Here is an 11,398-nt window from a genome sequence, read left to right as displayed (position 1 = left end):
TCTAGCTGGCAAGTCTTTTTTTCTAATGGGAAAAGCAGCTGGCTGAAGGAGGGGTTGTAAACTGGAGAGGCTTCTTTTGAAGCTGTTTTTTTACTGAGTTCCTTTTTACTTTACAAAGGCCTTATTCCTTTTAAAAGGCTACCTATGTTATGTATTAAATATATTGTCTTAAATGTAATTATGCAAAGGATTTAAGAAATGCTAGATTTCATATAGTTGTATTTAGCCCCCCTTGTCAGACAAGAGACGCCAAAACGAGCCCGCATGACAGATGGCTGTCAGACCTTTGTTTAAAGACCTCCAAAAGGAGATATTTCATTGATGATGCATGAGAATATGAACCCAAGGTCTCTGACATCTGTTCAAGATAAAATTTTAAAATTATTAACCATCTGTTTTGGAGGGCAAGGAAGACAAGAGGTGAGCTGGTAATTAAGATTCCTTGTTGAGACACATGTAAGATATATTACTACTTATTTGTCATTTATAGATGTAACAATATATAGCTCTTTGTGTTCCATATAAGGACAGGAGGATATGGGTGTATCTCTTAGAATTAATTATAGCAATCAGCCAATAGGAAATCCAACCAGGCTGATTGAACAGAGGCAGCCACAGGAGGAGCAAAGGGGGCTGGATTAAGGGAATATAAGTGCTGGCCATAATGGCAGGAGGCCAGGCCAGAGCTTGGTAACCATATACCACTGTGCCTCTTATTTATTTGTCTGACAAATAAATTATTTTTTTAATTTCTCTGTTGCTGCGTTGAATATTTCATTCCAGCTAAGCGTTAACCACAAGCAGGGTGCTACATTTTATGGTGCCTGCGACTCGGATAAGTGGTCTGCTGGAACGCAGCCCCTTCGCCTTACTGGACGGGGTACAAGAGAGAGGACAACTGATTGCCTACCCAGCGCGCACTGGAAAAAAATTTTTCCAGGGGAACGCAGCAGTCTCGTCTGTCTGATACCCTGCCCACTGACGGCGACGGACCGGGGGGAACCAGAGAAATAAACAGGGAACCAGCTAAGGGTAAGTGCACTAAGGGGTTTTGGCCCTCCAATTAATTGGGAGGAAGAGAAGTCCTGATCAAACTTCTGCGTCTCAGTAAAGGGGAACTGAGTACGCTAGGTGGCTGGGTACATCAGATGGTGATCTGGTGTAGGGAAAAGGGAAGATTGGGAGGTAGAGTATGGTTGAAGTATCTGGCGCATTGCATGTGTGAGAAAGTACAATGTGTAGCTGACCTAAGTGTGGAGTGAGTACTACTTCGTTTCCCAGTAAGGTGTGTGTGTGAGTGACTGAGTGGATACTTCACAGGGCCATACAATGGGAGTTGGGGGTTCAAAGGGGGGAAATACACCTCTTAAATGTATGTTAAATAATTTTAAGAAAGCCTTCTCAGGGGCATATGGAGTCAAAATGACGCCAGAGCGCCTGAGAACGTTATGTGAACTAGAGTGGCCGAAACAAAATACTGGATGGCCATCTCAAGGAACCTTTGATATAAATTTAGTAAGCAAACTTTGGCCTAACATCGCCAAAGAAACTGGAGGGTGCCCAGAACAATTTTCATATATAGATTCCTGGCTGAGCACATTAAATAAAAATCCTCCATGGATAAGGGAATGCAAAGTCCAACGATGCAAATTATTGGCTGTAAAAGCCGAAGCTAGGAAAGGAATCTTGCCAAATAAACTCAAACCCATTTTTGAGGGACCAGAGGAAGAGGTGCTTCTATCTCCACCCTATGCTCCACATCGAAGGGAGCCTAATTCAAACCCTCCACCAGTTGTAACCCCAAGGCAAGAAAGTGGAACGAATAATGGGGGTGGAGTCACAGAACTTGATTCCTTGATAGATTATGATAAATATCTTCAGGAGGCATTGGAGGCCTATAATAAAGCCCAAGCAGAAGTGGTTATTCCACCTGTGAGTCCCAGTAGAACTCCATCTACAGTCTCTTTTAGTGGAATAACTGATTGCCTACCCCAAACCCCTGTACATCCAAGTCCTAGAGAATTATTACAGAAGTTACAGGGAGACCTTAATCGGTCAGCAAGCAATACAGCCAGGCGTATAAAGCTGCTAAAAGAACGCCTTGGGACAAATACCATCCCCTATGATTTGAGGCCCCTAGAGCAAAGCGAAGAGAAAGGTCACGTAGTAGCCCCTCTTAGAAGAGTATTTGATGCACTTGAGGAGCCTGTGCTGGTTAATGGGCAACCCGGACGACGGCCACCTCGAACTTCGACCCTTCAGTACATTCCATTCACAACTACGGATCTGATGAATTGGAAAACACACACCCCATCTTTCGCAGAAAAACCTCAGGCTATGATGGACTTGGTGACTTCAATAATAAATACTCATAGTCCTACTTGGACAGATTGCCGCCAGCTCCTGAATACTCTGTTCACCACTGAGGAAAGGAGAGACATAATTGAAAAGGCACAGATATATTTGCGTGAGCAGGCCAGAGTGGGAAATATTTATAATATTGACCGTCATCTCCAGGACAACTTTCCCTTGGAAGATCCTAATTGGGATCCAAACAATGCAATTCACCTGGCCAGGCTTAACACCTACTGCCAGATGCTTGTGCAAGGTATCTGCAGGGCATGCCAGAAGCCCACTAATATGTCTAAAGTCTCAGGAGGGTAGACGTGTTACCCATAACACTGTTTCGTGTTCGGTGCACACCCACAAAAAGACTTAAGTTGTCACCTTTTGAGCTCCTGTATGGGAGGCCGCCCTCCTTTGTTCAGGATATTCCAACTGACCTCAAACAAATAGGAGACCATGCGACACAGGGACAAGTGCAATCTCTCTCCCGTGTTTTTGTCTCTCTCCCGTGTTTGTTTGTTTGTTTGTTTTTCTTAACAGGTGGGCCCTCGAGCGCACGCCGTGCAGCATTGCCGTGCCGATTCATCAGCTCCAGGCTGGCATAGCATATGGGTGAAAGAGTGGAAACGTGATCCACTTGCACCTAAGTGGCGTGGACCTTACACCGTCTTGCTCTCTACTCCAACAGCGGTGAAGGTAGCTGAGGTGACCCCCCTGGATTCATCACTCCCGTTTGAAGAAGTCCGAAGGCAGTTGGACGTGCAAAGGTGACCCCTCTAATCCTTTAAAACTGACTCTCTCCAAAAACCCCTGTATCTAGCCCTACGGGCAACGGGCTAGGTCACGGGCAACATTAGACGACCGGCCTGCTGCAGCCACAACCTGGAAGCTGGCTGACCTGCGCACGCCTGAAGCTTGAGGAGCGTCTGAACCAGAGACTGTGAGCGGAAAGATTCTCTTATACAATTGATTGACTGCCCCCTTGTGGAACAATTATCAGAGATATTACACATTGGGGATCCTTGGGATATATGTTTTGGTCTTGGTGGTTCCCCATTTCTGTCACTGGGGGAATTATATTGGGACTAATATTTATTTGCTATCACAATAAGGTAATCTTTTGTGAAAGGAATGCATATGCTAGACATCAACATGATTTTATTATTAATCCTGATCCCTTGGGAAGGGGAAGGGTCCTTGAATCTGACCAAATTTGCTAAATATGGATTCCGCTATGACCACAATATGTGGGTAGGTTTAGCTGAAATGGTAGCCAATGTTGCAAATAGGACCAATTGCCTTGTTTGCTCTCTTGGGCCAGATGATTCAGAGGGAGGTATGCCCTTATTACCGATACCATTAGATGCCATTGGTATGGTAAGCGAAATGCCACACCAAACAGAAATACAGAATTTCCCCGGATGGAACTCAACTAAACCATTACGAGTTATACCTGTACAAGGGGAATTCTGTGTACATAAATCATCAGATGCAGCTGATTCTACCATGATAGGCTCTTCTCATTGTCACTATACTTGGGATAATATTAAGAATACCTGGGCACACGGTACTACCTATCGAACTCGGAATGCCTTGCCCTGTGCACCTCCTTTTATTCATGCATGGAAAGTGGTATGGAACATAACTGTGACAGAAAAAGGCAATCTAACATACTGCACTGTGAACTCTCTACCTCTTTTGCTATTTCGCCTTCTGTACTCCACATACCAAAAACCTCAGACCCGATGGTTGTGGTGGATATGTGGAGAATGGGCATACAAGAAACTCCCCTCCAAATGGAGTGGGACTTGTTTCCTGGGGTATTACCACCAATGTGGATTATGCCCACTAATTTGGCCAAGCGTACACGAAGAAACGCTGATATTTCTCATATAGCAGGAGGAAGTACCCAAAGTTGGAGCGGTACTGATGATTGGCCACCAGAGCGCATTATAGCCTATTATGATCCTGCCTCCTGGAATCCTGGTGAGCTCATACAAGGGGCACGGGATCCTATTTATAATCTAAAGAGAATAATTCGATTGCAAGCAGTAGTGGAACTTGTAACCAATGTAACGGCCCAGAGTTTGAGACATTGCATAACAGCTGGATGAAAGTAGAGCCGTCATTTTGCAGCTGTAAATGGGAATGGATTATGTACTTGCCAAGCAGGGAGCCCTATGTGGAGTCTTGAACTTGACAGGGAATGCCTGTTGCTTTAACATTTCAGATAATGGTGAGGCAATCCGTGTGTTGGCCACAAAGATGGAGAATATAGCACATGTCCCAGTACAAACATGGGAAGGATGGGATATGGGATGGCTCACCAATTGGTTACCTAAAAGGGATACTATTGTCTTGCTTGTTTTTCTTGACAGTAGTAGTGATGGTTTTATGTATGATGCCATGTATCATTTCATGTTTTAGAAGTACAATTAGCAAGATGATTTCGAATGAAACTCTACCTCATATCATGGCCCTATACAGAGCTTTAACTCAGGAATATGATGAAGTTCAAGCTATCAAGGACTCTTGGTGGCAAGGTCCTTGAGCTTGAAAGGGGGGAATGTGGCATCTGAATATAGACTGCATTTTTAATCAAGGCATATATTGGCTTATATCTTGATCAGGTTCCTAAATTAAATGGGCTTAGATTTTCAAAAGTATTCAAGCCAGGCAGAAGACCAGCAGTTTACAACCTTGGTAATGTTTTTCCTCCCAGACAAAGGGCCCCCCCTTGATTTATAGCAGAAAACAATTCTCAAAGTCGTAAAAGCTGAAATTACAGGACACTGACCCTACATGTTACAGAAGATAAAAAAGGCAGAGATAAACATAATTAATAGTTGGTAAATAGTAAAATAATATCAATGTGCCTCCCAGTAAATGACCCAGATCTTCTTTCTAAGGTTAAAAGGCCAAGACCAAATGGGGAAGCATCTAGCTGGCAAGTCTTTTTTTCTAATGGGAAAAGCAGCTGGCTGAAGGAGGGGTTGTAAACTGGAGAGGCTTCTTTTGAAGCTGTTTTTTTACTGAGTTCCTTTTTACTTTACAAAGGCCTTATTCCTTTTAAAAGGCTACCTATGTTATGTATTAAATATATTGTCTTAAATGTAATTATGCAAAGGATTTAAGAAATGCTAGATTTCATATAGTTGTATTTAGCCCCCCTTGTCAGACAAGAGACGCCAAAACGAGCCCGCATGACAGATGGCTGTCAGACCTTTGTTTAAAGACCTCCAAAAGGAGATATTTCATTGATGATGCATGAGAATATGAACCCAAGGTCTCTGACATCTGTTCAAGATAAAATTTTAAAATTATTAACCATCTGTTTTGGAGGGCAAGGAAGACAAGAGGTGAGCTGGTAATTAAGATTCCTTGTTGAGACACATGTAAGATATATTACTACTTATTTGTCATTTATAGATGTAACAATATATAGCTCTTTGTGTTCCATATAAGGACAGGAGGATATGGGTGTATCTCTTAGAATTAATTATAGCAATCAGCCAATAGGAAATCCAACCAGGCTGATTGAACAGAGGCAGCCACAGGAGGAGCAAAGGGGGCTGGATTAAGGGAATATAAGTGCTGGCCATAATGGCAGGAGGCCAGGCCAGAGCTTGGTAACCATATACCACTGTGCCTCTTATTTATTTGTCTGACAAATAAATTATTTTTTTAATTTCTCTGTTGCTGCGTTGAATATTTCATTCCAGCTAAGCGTTAACCACAAGCAGGGTGCTACAGTACAGTGGTATCTCGGGTTACATACGCTTCAGGTTACAGACTCTGCTAACCCAGAAATAGTGCTTCAGGTTAAGAACTTTGCTTCAGGATGAGAACAGAAATCGGGCTCTGGCAGTGCGGCAGCAGCAGGAGGTCCCATTAGCTAAAGTGGTGTGCTTCAGGTTAAGAACAGTTTCAGGTTAAGTACGGACCTCCGGAACGAATTAAGTACTTAACCCGAGGTGCCACTGTAGTAGTAGTAGTAGTAATAATAATAATAATAATTATAAGTTGTATGTGAAACTCCATAGTACCAGGTAGACAAAAGGATGTCAGAAAAACTGTAGTAGGTCAGAGGCACGGGCTAAGCAAGTGAGCTCTAAATGGGAAATTAGAAACAGGAATACAGTATAAGAATCAAGTCTATGGTAGCCTTCTCCTCCAACTCTGTGCTCTCCAGATTTTTGGGCTACAACTCCCACCAATCCCAGTTCCACTTACTCTACTAGCCTCTTCTTTGTTATTCTGGAAATACTGAAACTCTTGTGGATTTTTTAAAAGTATATATTTTATTTCTTGGTTGCCTAGCCCCTCCTCCCCAAAAAAAGTCCCAAACTGACTCACACAGTAGAAAAAACAACAACCCATGTAATACAATTCAAACAACGGTAACATTAAAATCAGTAACAGCAAAACTAAAATTTTATAACATAAATAATATCTCCCCTCACAGCACCAACATCTTAGTTAAAATAGCTGCAAAGATCATAATGGCATTATCACTTAAATGCCTGTTAGAATAGCAATGTCTTCACCAGGCACTGAAAAGAAGTTGGAGTTAATGAAGCAGTAATGCCTCAGGTTGCAATAAACTGTTTTATATACCTTTTGATTCAGTTGCACTAGACAGAAGCTACTTTTGCTATGTTCAGAAAGTCTCAGTAAAGAGGTACAATATTGTCAAGGGCAGGAATAGGATCTACAGTGGTACCTCGGGTTACATACGCTTCAGGTTACAGAGGCTTCAGGTTACAGACTCTGCTAACCCAGAAATAGTACCTCGGGTTAAGAACTTTGCTTCAGGATGAGAACAGAAATTGTGCTCCAGCGGCACGGCGGCAGCGGGAGGCCCCATTAGCTAAAGTGGTGCTTCAGGTTAAGAACAGTTTCAGGTTAAGTACGGACCTCCGGAACGAATTAAGTACTTAACCCGAGGTGCCACTGTAGTAGTAGTAGTAGTAATAATAATAATAATAATTATAAGTTGTATGTGAAACTCCATAGTACCAGGTAGACAAAAGGATGTCAGAAAAACTGTAGTAGGTCAGAGGACTTAACCCGAGGTACCACTGTATAATGCAAGTAAACTGAAAGTTTCTTGTAGTCTTTCCCCAATCTTGTTTGCATTATAAACCATGTATTTATATCAGTTTACCACGTTTGTACATGACCTTTATCCTATCCACCCATCCAACCAACCAACCAACCATATTTGATAAAAACTATCAGCTTCCACATTAATGCTACTGTACTTACTTTAGCATTGTCATGCCATAACAAACAGCACCTTCCCTTTCTTTCTTTGTTTGTTTATTTATTGCATTAGTCATCTTAGGTGGCTGCTGGAAGGTTACACATTAATATTTCACCCTGATGTAATTAGAGACATGATCAGAGCTGGCCCTGAACATTTTGCTGCCTGAAGCAAAGAACAAATGGGCTTCCTTTAGTCCATGTACACGTGTTGGCCGGTTGAATCTTCATTCAACTGGTTCTTTGATCAAAGTATCAGACGATATATTTTTACCAGCCACCCCAATCTCTGCCAAGCAGTATGAGATTCCAGGGGTTTTGACACTTAACCAGGGTTTGTGTTTCCTTTGGGAAAAATGAGGCACAGTGTAGACTGTAGTCTCTTTTTGGAATATGGTTTCTTTACACATATTTACACCTGAGTTTGGATGGAGAGAGGGTTCTGTGCATCACATCTCAAGAGGGGCTTGCTTCCCACAGCAGCACAGCTTTGGATTCAAAAGTAACCAGAATGCCGTATCTATGTCTCCGCCACACAGATTGTCCATCAGCTTGCATGGCATCTGGCCCCACCCTTTTAGTTCACCAAAACCAGGCTTCCTCAACTTTGGCCCTCCAGATGTTTTTGGCCTACAACTCCCATGATCCCTAGCTAGCAGGGCCAGTGGTCAGGGATGATGGGAACTGTAGTCTCTAAACATCTGGAGGGCTGAGGTTGAGGAAACCTGACCAAAACCCTTGCTAAAAGGCAACCCAAGTCTCATGCAAAAGGGGCACTTTTTTGCAAAAGGGGTAACAACATGCCCCCTGTAACTCTAGCAACCGCCCCCTCCCAACTCTGCTATTTTCTTTTGCTAATTAACACACCGGTGGGTGCCTTTTGTCAGGGTAATGACTTTCCCACCACCTGTTTTGTTCTTTGATGGCACCTCTCTCAGCCAGTCTCCTGAGGAAGTTGGCTTGACTTATTTTTTGTTGTTGTTTTGTTTAGTCATTTAGTCTTGTCCGACTCTTCGTGACCCCATGGACCAGAGCACTCCAAGCACTCCTGTCCTGACTTATTTTTTAGGCGTTGCTAAATCCATTGATCAAACCCCGCATTTACTAATTTCAGAAATTATGGGGAGAACACGGCACCCAGGAATTTTAGGGGATCATCCCCCACCCACTACAAACCCATAACAATATACCACAGGGATGGAGAGCAAAACTTCCAAAATTCTAGTATTTTAGGACAGCATTCCAATCTGCACTAACATCTAAATACTGAGGGGAAAACAGGTACTGTAGACTGATATAGAGCAATCTGAAAGCTATCAAACTGAAGTAGGTCTAGACGATTTCAAATAGAGGTATAGAAATCTAACCAAAATGATGTTGAAATGCTTCTTGCCTTCAGGGCTGGGCATATTGTTTGCAATAATACTTAATTCATGCTGATAGAACTGGTGAAATCATAGGAAAGTTATGACAGTTCGCTCTCTCAGATAACAATGAAGTCATCTGTCTATGACTGAAAGCTGTATGGCATGATTACATTTGTTCATTTGTCCTGAATGCTGGGATGAGCCTAAAGCCATCAATCATTGCATTTGGATGCAAATGATAAATCAAAGATTATGTGCTGGAGATGTGGCAACAAATTGCTCAAACAGAAGTTGTCACGAGTGCTAGCCTTGCTCAATGCAGGCATTATTATAATGTATTCATCCTTCTCCCAGACCTGGCAAAATATTTGGCTTTAGAAGGCAGCAGCGGTAACGCCTTGAAATTATGGTGAGCTATAATTTAAAGAACTTGTTAAAGATTCAATAGCACTGATGTATTATAGAACATATATACATTTTCCTCCTGAATAATAATTGCTGGAGAAGTAATGTTAGCCATGCAACAGAAAGCACTATCTTTTGGATGCCCTGAGATTACGTTAAAAAGGTAAATGGGCCCCTGACCATTAGGTCCAGTCGTGACTGACTCTGGGGTTGCGGCGTTCATCTCGCTTTATTGGCCAAGGGAGCCGGTGTACAGCTTCTGGGTCATGTGGCCAGCATGACTAAACCACTTCTGGTGAACCAGAGCAGCGCATGGAAATGCCGTTTACCTTCCCGCCAGAGCTGTACCTATTTATCTACTTGCACTTTGACGTGCTTTCGAACTGGTAGGTTGGCAGGAGCAGGGACCGAGCAATGGGAGCTCACCCCGTTGCGGGGATTCGAACCGCGACCTTCTGATCGGCAAGTCCTAGGCTCTGTGGTTTAACCCACGGCGCCACCCGTGTCCCTAAGATTAAGTTATTGGGACATTATTTTGAAACTTTTTAAAAAGCATGAATGGTCACCATATTCCCTTTTGGATGCCAACAGGGCTTTAATCTTGGTTCGGATGGGGAATGGGGCACAGGGCACAATGCCTCAAGAGAGGAGGCACAAAGCTCAGTACCAGCCATGATTTCCAAGTGCTCAGGCTAGTGTGATATCTTTCACCTGTCATCACTCTTCTGTGTTATGGTCTTGGAAGTGGCCGGAGAAGGCACAGAACGTTTAGCTGCATTCATAGCTCTAGGATCATTCCAGGGTCACTTCAGAGGGTTGGAGTCCACCTCTTGGCTGAGTGATGCACATCATTTTCTGCAATGTTGCAATGTATTCTGGAGCATGTCTTTATTGCAAGCTCCTTCACTGCTGCATTTAAAATACGGTAAAATGTTGCCGTGCCCAAGCAAGTGTGTAGTTGGGATAGGCCGAGCTGTGAATTGCAGCAGGGTTTCTAAACAGATGCTAGTCCACAAAAACTTTTTGTTAACTGCTTTGAGGTTTTCTACAATCAAGTGGCATATCAATTTTATGAAATAAATAAAAATCAGTCCCTTTTTATCTCTTTCTGCGACATACCTTTTAGTGCTGCTCTGTATGTTGTTGTTTTTTTTAATACTAGATTGGCTAAGCTCAGTTTTATCTTTCCCATTTATTTTACAGAAGGGAATTGAGGCTTGACTTGCTTCGAACTGGTGGCCTGACCAAAGGCAGCCACTCAGTCTGCGGTGCTGCAAGTGGGAAGTTCTTAGAATGATTATAGCGCAAAGGCATCCCATGTGTGGGTGCAGGAACAGAATTACTAAAAATTCAAAATTAAGCAGACATTTCAGTTCAAAGATCTAGTGATAGCACTTCATCAGGAAACTGTGTCCATTAAGGAACTATTTAAAATTTATCTGAAGTATGTGTGTTAAGAAAATACAAAATTTGAATAAATAAGAGATTTTTTAAAAACAAGTATGGGTCATAGGCAAAACTGGACCACTAGGCATTGTGAACCATCTATTTTAAGCAGCAGACCTTGAGTTTCATGAGAGGGCAGCAAATTGTTAGCTCTTTACTTTTATTCTACTTTTGTTGCCAGGCCATATTCGCAGCATAAAGTTAAAGTACTGTGATACCACTTTAACAATTTTGGCTTCCCTCAAAGAATCCTAGGAACTGTACTTTGTTATGGGTGCTGAAAGTTTTTGGGATACCCTATTTTCCCCACAGAACTTTTTTTTTTTTGCCTAAGGAATCTCACTCTGACAGATATCTGAGAAATGAAGGCTGAGCACTAAGGAACCAAGTTCAGAGTTACTAAATATGGAAAGGGTGCAGTATGGCCATTATAACTCTCTCTGTGGATATTTGCTATAGCTCCTTAATGAAGCTGAGCTTGGCAAAAAGCCACCACAGTCCCGGGTGATTCTGAATGCGTCAACACTATGCAGCCGCTTAGTGAGAAAGTCAGGCTCCCTTTGCTCCTC

This window comes from Podarcis vaucheri (genome assembly GCF_965113315.1).
Source record: "Podarcis vaucheri genome assembly, chromosome: 10".
Classification (NCBI taxonomy): domain Eukaryota; kingdom Metazoa; phylum Chordata; class Lepidosauria; order Squamata; family Lacertidae; genus Podarcis; species Podarcis vaucheri.
Note: the sequence above shows the minus strand (reverse complement) of the source record.